The 18,543-nt window shown below is 40.7% G+C and overlaps 1 protein-coding gene across 1 annotated transcript in view; it reads left to right on the forward strand.

Moving 5' to 3' along the window:
* The first annotated feature begins 729 nt into the window (after window positions 1-729).
* The window catches only part of LOC136867009 (zinc finger protein GLIS2), a 105,696-nt gene continuing 87,882 nt past the window's right edge, over window positions 730-18,543 (forward strand). Inside the window, exon 1 of the mRNA XM_068226995.1 lies at window positions 730-853. The gene's annotated coding sequence lies outside the window, so the exon portion shown is untranslated. The remainder of the gene's footprint in view (window positions 854-18,543) is intronic.

Raw genomic sequence — 18,543 nt, forward strand, 5'->3', positions numbered from 1 at the left:
CTCAGCACCACCCATACCCCAGCAGCTTTCATATTATCACTGCCATGGATGAGGCTGGGACTTGGGTGGAAGCTACATTTTGCTCTGGCCTGCACCATGAGATGGATGCAAAAGTACTCTATCCATCAAGAAATGACAGCACGCAGATGAGGTGTATATGGTTTTATTGTAGTAAGCTCGTTTAGCTTACAGTAGGCCTATATGGAGACTATCTGTATACATTAATGTATTATGACAAAGGCTATTGCACTTGTTGTTTGATGCTGAATAAATGATTCAATCGATTCTATCAGAACAAACACAAACCCCCAGTCAGAATCAGAAGAATTAACTGAACACGGCTAAAAACATCGATCGGGCCGGGAATCGAACTTGGAACGATCTGCACCAAAAACCACGACGCTGACCATTTAGCCAAGGAACCGGACAAAGTGTGTGTATATCGTGGCCTGCTACAGGTAGTAACATATTGTGGACATCTTAGACAGGAGGCCATGTGCCGCCGTAATTGCAGTCCTTGCGCCAGCCACCTGCGCCCGCAGCGGGGCCACCTGTTGTCAACGGATGGCATTAAGATGACGCCCCGGGAGGTCTGTGTAAGCCCCGGACCCCGCACCCCGCACTACACATCCCCCCAGCAGCGATTCCAGACCAATGACTGTTACCGGTTTTTTTTAAGAGAGGGGAAGTGAGTGTGAGAATCAGCTTGTCGACCAAAGCAGGCAGTTGGTGGGAAGATCTGGTATTAAATGCAATAGTGACAGTGTTAGTTGTGCAAGTGTTGGATACATGTTGAACGACATCCGTATGAGGAAACAACACACTGGCGGCTAGACCACACAACATAGCGCAGGTAAGTACTGCGGCTCACCACTCTCCAAAAAAAAGTGTGTTTACTTCATTAACCGTTCCCCTTGTCATACGGCGGTTAGGCAGGCTTTTTTCTTCTGGTAGTATATTATGAGTTATTTCTCCCCACAATAGGCTTCCAATTTTTTTTCGAAAACTATCTCTGGATCAGACAGGAAGTATGCCTTACTAAATTCGTTATTCCTTGTAGATCTTAAATTACGTCTAGCTATATCTCTTTGTTTCTGGCTGATGTAATTTACTCTGGTTATCATATAAACTTCGAACCACATGTCTAATAATTTATACAAGAACAGTTTTCTCTTTTTGAGCGACTCTGTCAGGTGAACCCGTTTGATCTCATGAAGATCACCGAGGAAGGTCCCTTGTGAATGTCACAGCTTACAATATTTATTTTGAAGTTCTCATAGTGTTCAGCTGCAAACGAGCATTAAATTATCCCATTCAGCGCACAAAAAGTACGTTCAACGGAAAACGAGATTACTGTACAGTAATTGTTACTTGTAAAATAAATATTGTAAAATAGTACCAGCACATATTATTACTAGGCTATTGGATGACCGAGACGGATACCTTTTTTAAGAACTTAAACGTTGTATCAACATTGATACGTTTTCGGCGATGATGGGATTGGATACAGAACTGGGCTCTGATTAAGGTACAGTCCCAGGATTTGCCTGGTGTGAAAATCGGGGTAACCACAGAAAACCATCTTCAGTTCGTACCCGCGATCTCCTGAATACAAGCCTACAGTTACAAGACCCGTGAAGATTTCCCTCCGCGTTTAACAGATAGTCTAATAATAATAATAATAATAATAATAATAATAATAATAATAATAATAATAATAATAATAATAATAATAATGTTATTGTTTCTACATCCCACAAACTACTTTTGACGATTTTCGGAGACGCCGAAGTGCCGGAATGTTGTCCCACAAGAGTTCTTTTACATGCCAGTAAATCTACCTACACGAGGCTGACGTGTTTGAGCACCTTCAAATACCACCGAACTGAGCCAGGGTCGAACCTGCCAAGTTGGAGTCAAAAGGCCAGCGCCTCAACCGTCTGAGTCGCTCAGCCCGGCTAAAATAATACTAATTTTCATCTTTATTTATTAGGAATTCCCTGCAATATAGTAGTTTTTCTAAAACCCAGAGGTAGGATTACAAGACGTCCGAAACAATCCGGAAATGGCCTACCTGTCCAGCGTCCGGGAGGAATTTCTTAACATTCCTAAATGTCTTTTTTCTTTTTTTTTGTGGAAATTCAAAGCATTCAGTGGTTTAAACACTGCATTTCCTTGTCGTGAAAGAAAAAATGTGTAAGTAGCATGATCGCATGGACAGTTGTTTTTTAAGATGAAATAAAGTTTTTCAGGTGGTTATTGTGGTTGTAGGTGATGTTGTGACCAGCTGTGTAATTTAAACCAATATCTTGAACAAAACGGCTTAACCCTTGATGGTGTCATCTAATGATACATACATACATACATACATTATCATTATAGACTCTTATGCCTTTCAGCGTTCAGTCTGCAAGCCTCTGTGAATTTACTAAACGTCGCCACAATCCTCGATTTTCAACTAGTGTTGTGGCCTCATTTAGTTCTATACCTCTTATCTTTAAATCGTTAGAAACCGAGTCTAACCATCGTCGTCTTGGTCTACCTCTACTTCTCTTACCCTCCATAGCAGAGTCCATTATTCTCCTAGGTAATCTATCCTCCTCCATTCGCCTCACATGACCCCACCACCGAAGCCGGTTTATGCGTACAGCTTCATCCATCGAGTTCATTCCTAAATTAGCCTTTATCTCTCATTCCGAGTACCATCCTGCCATTGTTCCCACCTGTTTGTACCAGCAATCATTCTTGCTACTTTCATGTCTGTTACTTCTAACTTATGAATAAGATATCCTGAGTCCACCCAGCTTTCGCTCCCGTAAAGCAAAGGTGGTCTGACAACAGACCGATGTAACGATAGTTTCGTCTGGGAGCTGACTTCCTTCTTACAGAATACTGTTGATCGCAACTGCGAGCTCACTGCATTAGCTTTACGACACCTTGATTCAATCTCACTTACTATATTACCATCCTGGGAGAATACACAACCTAAATACTTGAAATTATCGACCTGTTCTAGCTTTGTATCACCAATCTGACTGCCTATTCCTCTCGTAGCATTTTTCAATTACCTGGCGCATACTGAAAATCTGATCCTGACAGCCTCTCTGTGGTCTGCAACCACACTGGGTTTCATCCAACTTCCTCTCAACTACAGATCGCACCCTCCCTTCCAAGATGCCAGTGAATACTTTGCCTGGTATACTAATCAATGAGATACCTCGATAGTTGTTGCAATCCTTCCTGTTGCCTTGCTTATAGATAGGTGCAATTACTGCTTTTGTCCAATCTGAAGGTACCTTACCAACACTGCATGCTAATTTTACTACTCTATGAAGCCATTTCATCCCTGCCTTCCCACTATACTTCACCATTTCAGGTCTAATTTCATCTATTCCTGCTGCTTTATGACAATGGAGTTTATTGACCATCCTTTCCACTTCCTCTAGCATAATTTCACAAACATCATTTTCCTCCTCCTCATGAGCTTGGCTGTTCGCAACACCACAAGGATGATTTCCTTTTACATTGAGAAGATGTTCAAAATATTCCCTCCACCTCTCCAGTGATTCCCTGGGATCTATTATGAGTTCACCTGAATTATTCAAAACACTGTTCATTTCCTTTTTCCCTCCCTTCCTAAGATTCTTTATTACTGTCCAGAAAGGTTTCCCTGCTGCTTGACCTAGCCTTTCCAGGTTGTTACCAAAATCTTCCCATGACTTCTTTTTGGATTCAACAACTATTTGTTTTGCTCTGTTTCTTTCATCTACGTACAAATCCCTGTCTGCCTTGGCCCTTGTTTGGAGCCATTTCTGATAAGCCTTCTTTTTACGTTTACAAGCTGCTCTCACTTCATCATTCCACCAAGATGTTCGCCTTTTCCCATCTTTACACACAGTTGTTCCTAGGCATTCCCTTGCTGTTTCTACTACAGCATCCCTGTATGCCACCCATTCACTTTCTATACCCTGAACCTGCTTACTGTCTACTGTTCGAAACTTCTCACTAATCATATCCATGTACTTCTGTCCAATTTCCTCGTCCTGGAGATTTTCTACCCTTATTCGTTTGCAGACAGATTTCACTTTCTCTACCCTAGGCCTAGAGATACTTAATTCACTACAGATCAGATAATGGTCTGTATCATCGAAAAATCCTCGGAAAACTCGTACATTCCTAACAGATTTCCTGAATTCGAAGTCTGTTAAGATACAGTCTATTATGGATCTGGTACCCCTAGCCTCCCATGTGTAGCGGTGAATAGCCTTATGCTTGAAGAATGTATTCGTAACAGCTAAACCCATACTAGCACAGAAGTCCAGCAAACGCTTCCCATTCCCATTAGCTTCCATATCTTCCCCACATTTACCAATCACCCTTTCGTATCCTTCAGTTCTATTCCCAACTCTCGCATTGAAATTGCCCATTAGCACTATTATATCCTTGCTGTTGACCCTGACCACGATGTCACTCAATGCTTCATAAAACTTGTGATGATAAGTGGATGAAATATGTTAGTGTTAATAATTATGAAACTTGCCATTCTGAGTTGTTGAAAATTGCAAAATATGTTTTCGCTATTGCTGCATATAATGCAAATGCAAAGAATGGCAGGAGGGTTTGTATGTACCTAAAATGGTACATGAAGCTTACCTCCATTTGGGGTGTACCTGAACGAAGTTGCACCTCATAGGGACGAGGACGCGAGTGTACTTTTTTATGCAAATGTAGAACGGTTTTTTCCATTGATTTCAGCTTCATAGACAGATGAGAGAGACTACTGATATACTCTATGAAGGGTGTGTACTTTTTTTAAATATACAACTTAATACTTAAACTGCTTTAACTTTTACGGTGATGTTTTAAATAGGCCCGATATTTTCCAACAAATCCGCAGTTATCTTAAATATGAATGATCTTTCGTTTCCATATACCCACCTGATGGCTACGATCGTTAAGGCGTGAAGTCTATACAGTATGACACCGTGGTTAGCCGGTTCGAGTGCTGTTGGTCCAAAAGAAATCACCATCAGAATGTTGGCCGGCTGGGTAGGAGAGGTGGTGGTATACAAATTCTAGTCACTAGATAGTGTGTCAAAATCTTGGACTTAATTCCAAACCTCTCTACAGTGTTCATACGGAGTGAGCGTATATAATGCTGTTGATGGTGGTTCGTCCGTCGGATGGAGACGTAAAGCTTTGAGCAAGCCCTTGGAGTTATTTGATAGGAGTAGGCTACGTGCCGACGCTGGATGTCACCCTCTCCCTACCTCCCATGGGTGTCAAATAGAAAGGCCTGCACCAGGCGAGCCGAACATGTCCTCGGATACTCCCGGCACGAGAAGCCATACGATAAAGAAATACATTTTCATATATTTTTGCTGCCTTTCAGTGCATTATTTTTAAGTGTCCTATATTTTAGAGCAGTAAGTCCCACATTCCGCGTAAAGCATCTGATAACTCTATCCAGAGGTCTACATCAGTGTAAATTACTGATAGGGAATCTGTCACCTGGGCGGCAGCCCTAAATGCACATCAGTGGTGACTGGACTGATGATTTTACTACTCAATAATTCTCTGCCTTCAATATCTGTAATCTGTCATCCTTTTCACGTGTACGAACCGTTTTCGTCTTCTTTCTTCACACTTACACATTCTTCTTTACCTCCATTATTTCTCTGATATTAGTATTCCTTACATAATCCAACCTCAACTTTCTAGCCGGTGTCCCCCCAAAAATCCATCTCTGTGGCTAATAATTTGTTTGATGACAGTTTATCATCCATGTTCCTGCACCGTATTTGTTGTATGTATGTCGAGGCATCAGCCTAAAGGCCGGTTGGATCCTCAACATATTCACCATCACCTGGCATAGGGTGTCACTGAAAATGCGTAAGCCTACTAGGGAAATGAGCTATTTGCTGTTTGTTTTATGTCGCACCGACACAGATAGGTCTTATGGCGACGATCGGATAGGAAAGGGCTAGAAATGGGAAGGAATCGGCCCTGGCCTTAATGAAGGTACAGCCCCAGCACTTGCTTGGTGTGAAAATGGGAAACCACGAAAAGCCATCTTCAGGGCTGCCGATAGTGGGGTTCGAACCCACTATCTCCCGCATGCAAGCTCACAGCTGCGCGCCCCTAAACGCACAGCCAACTCGCCCGGTAGGGAAATGAGAAGCAAGGAAGTTTCCTCTTGCTTTCCTCACCAAATAACTGTAGTTTAATTCATTAAATACTAGTGCCGTACTGCGATAGTGTCTTCTTTATGGTGAGCTGGAACCCTAAAAATAAAAACTGAGATTTTCATCTGAATGAAATTTATGTTTTTCTTTCTTTTTAAATCCGTTTACCCACCAGGATTGGTTTTACCCTCGAACTCAGCGAGGTACCCACCTCTTCCCCCTCAAGGGCAGTATCCTGGAGCGTTAGACTTTGGGTCGGGGGATAAAACTGTGGAGGAGGACCAGTACTTCGCCCAGGCAGCCTCACCTGCTATGCTGAACAGGAGCCTTGTGGGAGGATGGGAAGATCAGAAGGGATAGACGAGGAAGGAGGAAGGAAGCGGTTGTGGCCTTAAGTTAGGTACCATTACGGCATTTGCCTGGAGGAGAAGTGGGAAATCACGGAAAGTCACTTCGAGAATGGCTGAGGTGGGAATCGAACCCTCCTCTACTCATTTGACCTCCCAAGGCTGAGTGCCCGTTCCAGTCCTCGTACCACTTTTCAAATTTCGTGGCAGAGTCGTGAATCGAACCCGGGCCTTCGGGGGTGGCAGCTAATCACAGTAACCTTTACACCACAAAGGTGGACTCAATGAAACTTACAATGTCCTAATTAAATTTGGGTATCATTTATTAAGAAATGCACAAGTCTTTTATGTTTACCAAGTCAAAGTTCTATTCTTCACATGCTTCTTTGAATCCTCCACTTTTCCAAATCCAAGTAACAGCTGTCTAGAGGTAGTGTGCCATTCTCTTGCCTGGAGGCCTCTGGTTCGATTCCAGGCCTAGTCATTGAGTTTTATCTGGATCTGAGAGCTGGTTTAAGGTTCTCTAAACCTACGTAAAAAGAATTGACGAGCTATCTGACGGTGATTTAGCGCCTCCGGTCTAAAAACCCAAGAATAACGACCGAGGGGATTCGTTGCTCTGAACACGCGTCCCTTCGTAATCTGCAGGCCTTCAGGCTGAATAATGACCGATTGATAGGTCAAGGCCCTTCAGGATTGTTAGCACCATTGGATTTTAAATGACAGAAAAGACTTTCGTTCCGACAAATTTATGGACACTACTTAGTTATTTACGTCGGTAGCATCGCGGAAAGGAAAGAAAAGATTGCTTGATTTCTGATTCAGTTCTTTATGGTATGTTTGGAGGAAAGCAACGGGAAATTGTCTCACTCCTCATTTCCCTAGTATACCTCTTCAGTGATGCTTAGGCGATTTATGACTGCTGATGGTGGAACTGTTGAAAATCAAACCAGCCTTCGGCTTCGGGGTGAATACTCGACAACACACGTGGTATATTTACGTATACATAATGCATTATTTGACGTTAATATTTGTCATTCGATATTTTTAACGTATCTATATCTCACAAACTGCAGAACGGAGAGTACATTTTTCATCTAGGATTTAGCCTACAGCAACTATAAGGGACCTCTGAACGAAAATCATAGCAAGGATTTCCTCGTTGCCTGAACTAAACACGCGTAAGTATTACTAATATCTTGTTAGTTCCTCTCAAAAAATAGCTTATCTTGAAATGATATCATACATCATTTTCAAATCAGAACAGTCAATTCTCTCTGGTGTAGTGAACTTACAATACATGCCGAAAACAGATCTCAAGATTTCAGCATTTTAATTACATTAAAATTTCCGAGATGCAGGGACTAAATTTGGCAATTTTAACAGGTTTATATGAGATAGGTAGGGATGGTGATTTTTCGCAGTAGCAGTATTGCGCGAAATGATTATAAAGGCTTGTACTTTAGCATTTCCACGACCTATAAAACACTTTTAATGTGTTTTTTTTTAAACGAGATGAAATGCGAATTTTATACTGAAATGTCCTATAAATGCGAAATGGGCGGTTTTTCGAATAGGGCTTTATTTATTTATTTATTTATTTATTTATTTATTTATTTATTTATTTATTTATTTATTTATTTATTTATTTATTTATTTATTTATTTTCTGCATAATTACACCTAGGAGTTGCTGCATGAAAATGCTGTTGGCTGTTAAGCACAAGTACCCGCAGTTCGCGCAAGCAATACTGCGATGCATTATAGGTTCACTTCTGTCGCTCTTGATATTGTGCGGTTTTCTTTTCAAGCGTCTTAATAGGAAATATTAATACTATTGTACGTATGAAACTGTATCCCTGTTAAATATTTCCGCACAAAACGTTCTTTGTTACTACTCTTTTTTATTTTATAATTTATTACATTTTTCCTTACTGTCCTGATATTTAAAAACATTTCTTGGAATTTCAACCTAGGCCTAGTATGTCCAACATTATATATTTATTATTAAATGAAAAGCTGTCCTTTGGAAAAATCTCACGTATTGCAGGACTGCCCTGGTTCTTTATCGATGGTGACAACGAAAGCAAGGATGATGAGGAAATTCCCATCTTTTAAGTGTGACAATGGAAAGGAATTCTTAAGAAACTTCAGATTGTTTCATAACACCCTCCCCCATTTTTGAGACCGCATGGGAATCTTCGATCACCAAGCATTCCTGCACTCTTTCGGCTCAGAGGCTACTGGATCCATATTTGTCTCTTCCTAGACCTTCTAGACTTTAAGACATTTTTGTCTGGGCAGAGGAACTGACTACATGATGAAATTTGAATGCAATGTTGCCAATGTACATTTACTGTAATAATAATAATAATAATAATGTTATTTGCTTTACGTCCCACTAACTTCTTTTACGGTTTTCGGAAACGCCAAGGTGCCAGAATTTAGTCCCGCAGGAGTTCTTTTACTTGCCAGTAATGCCTGCAAGTTGTGCTGCGAAAATCAACAAAAATATCTTATTAAGGGTACTCGTGAGGGAATTTTCGATAAAATCAATGAAAATCCCAAACTTGTACTTTAATATGTAAAATACTAGCACAGTTTTTTGGTCCCTTCGCTGGTTTAAAGATCGCTAGGAACATCGCATGGCTGCCAGTGTCACGTCCACTTTTATCCTGAGAGATGTTCTTGAGATTTATTTGCACGATTCGAATGTTTATATGCTCGAAGTTTTCGCGCCAAATTGAAGGTAAGCGTGTACTCTCGTGGTTATCGCAGCTACTGAATCGAGATGCATAGTTTATCATGGAATTACTTCTCAAGACATTGAATTAATGTTTATAAATTGAAGATCATGTTCATGTGGTTCTGTAGACTGCAGAGAGTCTTCCTTAATAATACTAATACTACTACTACCACTACTACTAATAATAATAAATAATTCTATTTGTTTTACGTCCCACTAACTACTTTTACGGTTTTCGGAGACGCTGAGGTGCTGGAATTTAGTCCCGCAGGAGTTCTTTTACGTGCCAGCAAATCTACCGACACGAGGCTGACGTATTTTAGCACTATCAAATACCACTGGACTGAGCCAGGATCGAACCTACCACTTTGGGGTCAGAAGGCCAGCGCCTCAACCGTCTGAGCCACTCAGTCCGGCAGTATTAATTACTCAGGCAGAAATATTGATTCATAACTGTGCTGTGATGGAGAACGTACGAACATAACTGACCTATTAACCAGTGCACAAATATTTAACGTTACAAACCTAGTGGCGTCCTCGCCGTATACCCTCCGTTTAATTTCACTTATTAGATCAGAGGTGCTCAGCTGGGCGTCCATTGAGGCGAGCCCAGTGCGGCCGGGCTGTCGTGACGTAAATGCGGGCAGCTTACGTAACAAGCATACGTCACAGTGAAGCGTGAGAGTGGACGACACACTTTGCGGGGAAGGGAGGGAGCATTGACATTCAATTGTGATTACGAAGCTCTCCTCCACTACTCAGAGAAATGCTGCCCGGGGTGCTGTATTTAAAATAAAGCGCAATAGTCGCTTTTCAAGATATTCCGGATTGATTTATGCTGCGCTCAATATAAACAGTCAGTTTTATTTTCTTATATTCATTCAAAGAAAACCGACACGTTGTAATTTGTTTGTTACAATCTATAGAGATACAGGGTTTAAGCGTACAAACTACGATTTACAATTCCTTGGAGGACATGACAGTTTTTCAATTTTTTTTAAAAAAAAAGTAAAATTCCTGTTATTCATTAAGCAAACAAAAAGTAATATAGTTACATTATTCAACAAGTTTACTGCTTGATTTTGCACGATGTTGTAGTGCTGTGTGACTTTCTATGTTCACTGAATTTCTAGAAATAATGTTTAAAATTTAACAGGCGTCCGATAATAATAGCTAGCCTTTAAATGGCGAGAGGGAGTTTATCACGGGTGAGGACATGGATATTTACTATCCAAGAGTAAAGTACGACAACGATGCAAATACCAAATAGATGTACAGTATGTCTTCTAATAAATAACCTAACTTATGTTATTCCCGGTAAGTATGATTGGATTGTTGGTGAGTCTATCAGATAATTTAAATCCAAACAACCATAAGCCACAGCTTATCCACCGTAACTCCGTACTATATTAGAAATGTTTCTAAAGCACCTCTTTAAATTTAATAGTGAAAATTGGAATTAAAGCCTCCGTGGCTCAGGCGGCAGCGCGCCGGCCTCTCACCGCTGGGTTCCGTGGTTCAAATCCCAATCACTCCTTGTGAGATTTGTGCTGGACAAAGCGGAGGCGGACATGTATTTCTCCGGGTACTCCGGTTTTCCCTGTCATCTTTCATTCCAACAACACTCTCCAATACAATTTCATTTCATCCGTCATTCATTAATCACTGCCCCCAGAGGAATGCGACAGGCTTCGGCAGCCAGCACAAGTCCTATCCTCGCCGCTAGATGGGGGCTTCATTCATTCCATTCCTGACCCGGTCGAATGGCTGGAAACAAGCTGTGGATTTTCAAAATTGTAATTAATTGCGTACATTATAAAATATTTGAGGTTGTAGGCCTAACTCTTGATTGTATCCGGCCAAAATACATAAACTGCAATGAACGTAAATAATTTATTTCTTACAACGTACATTGAATATGACGCGGATTTCTGCCCTGCTTCTTTCATTATTTTCTACCTCCATTTCAAACTCGGGTATCCCCGCAGTGATCGAGAATGACTGGGAGAACTTAGCCCAACCTTCACGGCCTGGGACGTAGCCTCAACGAGCCACAACGTCACTGTGGTTGAATAGCTTACGCTCATCGTCTGCCAGCCCGCCCGCTTTAAGTGCTGGGCGCTCGCGGGACGGAATGCCCAGCGTGAGCACCACTGTATTAGAGTATGCCTTGTGATTCTTTTCGTATTTTTTGCTTAAGTTAATTTTCTCTTTATTTCGCCATTTTATCAATGAGTTTTAACACTCCTGACTACGCTCGTAATCGCGAGCAGCATGCGCATAAATATTTTACCGTAATCTATTGAATAATATTTTTGAACTATTTCTGGTTTTTCGAGGGTGTGATCTATCGCTATACAGTGCTTGACCCAAAGTGCTCGGGATATATGATGTGAACACAGCTTTGCCTACCACCGTTGTCTTTACCGGTGCCTACCACGACTTGAAATATTCAAGTATCGAGAAAATGCCCGACTGTTTTTTTTTTATTTAATTTATTTTTTATTTTTTACAAGTTAGTTTACATCGCACCGACACAGACAGGTCTTATGGCGACGACGGGATAGGAAACGGCTAGAGGTGAGAAGGAAGCGGCCGTGGCCTTAATTAAGGTACAGCCCCAGCCTGGTGTGAACATGGGAAACCACCGAAAACCATCTCCAGGACTGCCGACAGTGGATTTCGAAGCTACTATCTCCTGAAAGCAAGCTCATAGCTGCGCGCGCCTAACTTCACGGGCAACTCGCTCGCTCGACTGATTTCAACTTAGACCCTAGTTTTGCCAAAGTCGCTATTTTACCAATAAAACTGACTCCTGTATTTTATATTGTAGTATCTGCAGCAGGTATCTATTGATTTTGTATAGGATAGAATTGTTACATTGTTATTATATAGTTTTGACCATGACCATGGCCGGGGGTCATTTCAACATTTGCATCACTAAATTAGCGATACAAAACGTGTGACGAGATATTACCTAGCAACGGTGCAGGCTGTGATGTGGAGTATTGATGAATGGCCACGATTGAGAGAGATAAAGAAGGTTCTTTTATCAAAGAAGCCTCATCTCCTCATACTCTATAGCAGAGTTTCCCAAACTTCTTGTGTCTGAAGTCCCTTCAGCATATCGCAATTATGTCCAAGGATCCCTAGCCACAGAACATAATACTGAATTCAGTGAACAAAAAACAGAATTTTGTAATGTTACCATGTTTGATTGTATTCGTATAATTTAGGACTAGCCAGTATCCAGTAATGGGAGATAGTGGGTTCGAGCCCCACTGTCGGCAGCCCTGAAGATGGTTTTCCGTGGTTTCCCATTTTCACACCAGGCAAGCTGTACTTTAATTAAGGCCACGGCCGCTTCCTTCCCAATTCCTAGGCCTTTCCTATCCCATCGTCGCCATAAGACATATCTGGGTCGGTGCGACGTAAAGCAAATAGCAAAAAAAAAAAAAAAAAAAAAAAAATAGGACTAATGTTTACTTTCCTTTAAATTAAATGTAATTTCATTTACATAATAATACTGTATACTTTGTAAATGCATAGAAATTACAAAACATTGTGACACTTGACTAATAACTATAACAGTCTGGATCTGGAAACTTACTTGAGAAAATTTACTTGGTACAGTTGTTGGAGCAATGGAACGGATGGAACCGTTTTCCAAAGACCAAGCGTTTTACAAGCGTAGTCACCGAAACCGAAGATCAGCCTCAACATTAGTGGAATTTTGGAATTATATTTATTTATTTATTTATTTATTTATTTATTTATTTATTTATTTATTTATTTATTTATTTATTTATTTATTTATGTAATGAATTTACAGGCCTTCGCCCATTACAATGCTCAAATTCATATAACCAAGCAAGAACCGAATATTAATCATAATGGTATTAATAATTAGAGTTGAATAGTAAACAAAATGGCACACGGTCAACTCACTACTGGAGAGCCGCTTAGCCCTAAAGAACTATGAACTATTCTTACCAGGGTATGTGAGGCTTCTCACAGGACAGTATGGATTTTGAACTAGTGGAGGCTTCTCACGTGCCTAAGTATGCACTATTAGGGATTATGGTAATGAAAACCGCATCACCCGAAGTGCTCACTTCTGGGTAAGGTCTGGTGCAAACCAGATACTGGGGAATGTGCCTCAACATTAGTGCCGTTTCTATACTTCGTTTTCATTTGTGTGAGAGAAGAAAAGGTACACTCACACGGGTATGTTGACACGAAACGCATTAAATGCAGTATTTCCTTTCTAGAAATTGTAGGGTATTGGGGATGTCATGGACCAAAAAGTTGATCAGAGACGTGGAGTTGTGATACAAGGTATTCACAAGATACTGCCAACTTGTACCACTTATCGGCCAAGAATTATATTTTATTTTATGAAAAACTTCCTCTCATGCAGAGGCTGCCTTGCGACAAAGAATACTTTTACATTTATTTTAGAAAAGAAATAGGAGTAATTTTTATAATAACCTAATTGTAACAATGAATTTTTAGAATTACCAGTGAACCCCTTAAGGCTATGATGGCAATCTCCCGTAACGTTGTAACTGGCAGAGACATCTGTTTCCAGAAATTGGGGCAGAAACGGGAATTGTTCCCCTCGCTCCAATCATCAGACCCACTATGTCGATTTCCTCTAGCTGGTATTTCACCCTGTAGTAAGGAATTGTTGGTAGGTAAATATTCCTCTTCTCGAGGTTAACATCTGAGGGCTGCGACTTACGGCTTTCAAAGCGAACTGTGGGGTCGATGATGTAATCTCTCTTCTTATGTTTGAAAGCAATGATGTCGATCCTTCTGTGGTTTCCGTTGTCCTGAACCTCTTCAGGTGCCTGGAAATCATGGTCTTTCAGCGTTGTCGCAATTAACGAGCAAATGTTATGATAACGCGTATTCGTTAAAAGTTCACCATGAGGACAAGATCCCAGAACATGCGGAAGAGTTTCAATCTCCTTGAGGCAGTTTGGGCGTCTGGGACATATGGGACTATCTAAAATTTTAAACGATGAAAATAAGCTCTTAATTTTCTATGACCCTTTACCATCGCGGTAAGATATGGCCTTAAATAAATATGTTGGGAAAGTCTGTCTATTACAATGGGAAAAATTGATTTAGTATGTATGTATGTATGTATGTATGTATGTATGTATGTATGTATGTATAGTCAGTAATAAGTTTGTTCGTACAGCTGAATGTGATTACAAGTTGTTTTGTGAAATAAATATATATTTGTATATGCTTTTCTGGTAGGAACGTGATAAAATATGACGTCTATTTTTAATACATGAACTCAGATTTTACATATCTTCTTCAGTATTTATTTTACAAAACACCAAAATTGTATTCACATTCCAACTGTACGAATAAAACTGTTACTGTATGTATATATGACTTGTCTTCGTCCCACATGTGAATGATAGACCTTGTCATAGCACGAGTCGAGCATCCCCTGAACCGTGACTGGGCTAATTCTTATCTATCACTATAACATAACAGGTTACCAAGTAAGTTACACCCGTGAGTATCCCGAATAAAAATAAGTCGATGTTTTCAAACATCCCGTTGGTACCGCGAAGCACACTTGACTGAGATAACCTATTTCAGAGTTCAGTTTGCTGGGGGTCTGTGACGTGGGCACTAGTGATGGGGGGAGAGGCCATACAGCAACAAAACAAAACATCCTACGTAATTTGACAAGGAGTGATAACAGTGACGTCACACTCGTCGTTCTCTTCGCATGGCCAGTATAATGTCAGTGTATTTGTTGTTGTACACTGTACCCATTACGTGCACTAAAATTCAACTTCACGCTCCTACAGCCTATCTAGAAAGAAGTCATTCTTAAAAACATAGTCGATTTTTAGCATTTTAAAACAAAGAATTTAGCATTGTTTTAAATACAGTTTAGTATTTTCTAGCATTATTAATGTTGGCATTTTGCACTTTTTACTATGGAGGTGATATTTTCGAATAGAGAAATAGATAATAACATATCAAAGTATCAGCTGCTGGATTTTCCAGATTTGCCAGTTTAAATTCAAGACAATAATTGAATATACTGTATGTCCAACCCTTGTCCCATTTCTTTGGGGCTGGGTATGAAGTGAGATGAATCTTCGTAGAGATTTTTTTACGACTGGATACCCTTCCTGACGTCAACCCCATCAGAGGAGTTAATGAGGTGAAATGAATTACGTTAGTAGGAAGGGAGAGGGTGAAACCCTGTGCCACCACATAGCCTTCACCTGCCGAATAGCACCAAGGGGTCTCCTCAAGGCTTTACTTCTCTATCCGACGGACAAATCACCATCAACGTCATATGCCCTCATTCCATATGAGCTCTGCGAAGAGGTTTGGAATTTAATCCAGGTTTTTGGCATGCGATCTAATCATTAGAAATTGTATACCACCACCGCTCCTACCCTGCCGGCCAACATTTTGATGGTGAACATTTTTCCACCGAGAGAGTTGGCCGTGCGATTAGAGTCGCGTAGCTGAGTTCTTGCATTCGGGAGTTGGTGAGTTTGAATCCCACCGTCGGCAGCCCTAAAGATGGTTTCTCGTGGTTTCCCATTTCCACACTAGGCACATGCTGGGGCTGTACCTTAATTTATTAAGGCTACGGTCGCTTCCTTCACACTCTTAGCCTTTACCTATCCCATCTTCTCCATAAGACCTATCTGTGTCGGTGTGACATAAAAAATGAAATTTAACAAAGCCTGTTTCAACATTGGCGTGACCGTTAAAATGTCAGTGGATTTATCTTGAAAATATTTCGAAAGAATATTCATTGACTGCTATATTTTAAACTGTAACACAAGCAAAACCACGAAGTCAAAACTATTCAGTCGGTTTTTTAATTACCATGGTCTCTCTCTTTTCAGATGCTTTTGAAAACAGAACTATATTTTCAAGACACTTAATTACTTGCGCAAAACCAGTGCTTATTTTTTCAGGGATTTTTTGTACAGTGTTTTCAATGGGATTGCTCGATAAAAAATTATTGGAACCTGTATTTTCATACATGTTTCATACAGTTTTATCACAAGTTTTCAAATATCGAAACTAGTGACTTTTAGCGGAGATGGGAGTGGCGAATGGTTGAAAAGGGGGGAAAATGTTTGGATATGCGTTTTGGCACCTACCATTTTATGAATTAAGCACTGCACCAAACCATTTGTCAGTGCGAACAAGCTCTCAAACCGCAAAGACCGTCTAGTAGGACAAAAAAATAGTGTTCGTTTGACTGTTTCATTATTAAGCACATTGTTCATTTTTTACCAGCACGGTAAACTTTCGCTGTAAAACACATATATTTCCTTCACGAATGTATAAAAGTCTTTGATGTCTGAGATGACACTCACTAAATCGTTTAAAACTAAACTTAAGTTGTGAGCTGCGCAATGCACATAAACAGCTGTTGGTACTCTCTCCTTGATACGCTCTTGCAGTCCCTGATATTGGCCCCTCATGTCAGCTGCGCCGTCATATTCCTGACAACGACATTTATTTAGATCTAACTGATTGTTTTCCAATATATTCAAAATTTTATTTTCGAATGACTTCCATGTTTGGTCTTGCAATTCATGAAACCCAATAAAAGATTCGTGATAGTCACTGACCTTCCTGCATCGAATTATACGTATCTAAGCGTGACACTTAACTGATCAACCCTACTTAGACTATGTCCAGGATCAACTCCAATAAAATAGAAAAATATGGTACCTAGACAGCTGCCAAAATTGCATTCCTCTAAAGTAATGTCTTCGTGGTGTTAGGATTTAATTTTCCGCCAGTGTATAACATCCCTCTAAACGAGGTCTAAACCCTTATGCTGACATTAAACCAATGGTGATAAATAGCATTCGGAAATTGAAGATCTATGAATTGCCTTAAAAAGACCTATACCAAGACATAAAAATATTCAATAAAGGATCTAAAAACTGACAAAACGTGCGATCCAGATTCATTCATAATTTTTAATTACATATTAGTGAAGGAATATCTTCCTTTATTTATCTGTTTACCCTCCAGGGTCGGTTTTTCCCTCGGACTCAGCGAGAGATTCCACCTCTACCGCCTCTAGGGCAGTATTCTGGAGCGTGAGACATTGGGTCGGGGAATACAACTAGGGAGGATGACCAGTACCGCCCCAGGCGGCCTCACCTGCTATGCTGAATAGGGGTCTTGGTGGGGGATGGGAAGATTGGAAGGGATAGCCAAGGAAGAGGGAAGGAAGCGGCCGTGACCTTAAGTTAGGTACCATCACGGCATTTGCCTGGAGGAGAAGTGGGAAATCACGGAAAACCACTTCCAGGATGGCTGATGTGGGAATCGAACCCACCTCTACTCAGTTGACCTATCGAGGCTGAGTAGGCCCCATTCCAGCCCTCGTACCGCTTTTCAAATTTCGTGGCAGAGCTGGGAATCGAACCCGGGCCTCCGTGGGTGGCAGCTAATCACACTAACCACTACACCACAGAGGTGGACATATACGTATTTACTAGAAAAAATGTATTTAAGAAGTGATGGATGAACACATTATGATTCGAATTCAGGATAGACAGTAAAAATATAGTGGAAAGATGAAATTGCAAAAAAAAACCGTTAAGACTAAAAATGGCTAAAAAAAAAGGACCAGTAAGCCAAACACCACCGAGAAAGGCATAAAAAAGACAAATAAATCCCACCATTTTCTGGCCTACAATAACCCAGAATGAACATATGTTGGGCCTCGTCTTCTGACACTCCTCAACTTGCGAGCCCTAGTAATAACTCTTCTCACTGAGCGCAGGTTTAGTAAGTTTTCTAACCCTTTATGCTATAGTAGGCCAATGGTCTGACACAAAACAGTTGGTAATCATCTTAGGAGTAAAGAAGTAAGATGGGCGACTAGGAGCATGAGGACATTGTCGGGCGGTCACCAGGGATTTTAATGAGACAATGGAATGGGTATATGGGAAATTGTGAGTGAAATTTGTAGATCCTAATGGGTGGGTAGGAGATAGTGACCTACACCCACATGCAGTGGCGTAACTAACCCGGCACTACTCGCTAGGTCTTTACGTGCGTCGTTACTCGCTAGTGAGCGGAGCGCTCACCTTTACGTTTAAAGGCTATAATATGCCCATATAAAGTTGGAGGTATTTTTAATATGTCAATTTGAGATAGTTATTTATTTAGGAACACGGCCGAGTGGAATGGCTATGGAGGCAAGCTCTACATTTGGGAGACGCGCGAGTTCG

The sequence above is a fragment of the Anabrus simplex genome, chromosome 3 (assembly GCF_040414725.1).
Source record: "Anabrus simplex isolate iqAnaSimp1 chromosome 3, ASM4041472v1, whole genome shotgun sequence".
In the NCBI taxonomy this organism is placed as follows: domain Eukaryota; kingdom Metazoa; phylum Arthropoda; class Insecta; order Orthoptera; family Tettigoniidae; genus Anabrus; species Anabrus simplex.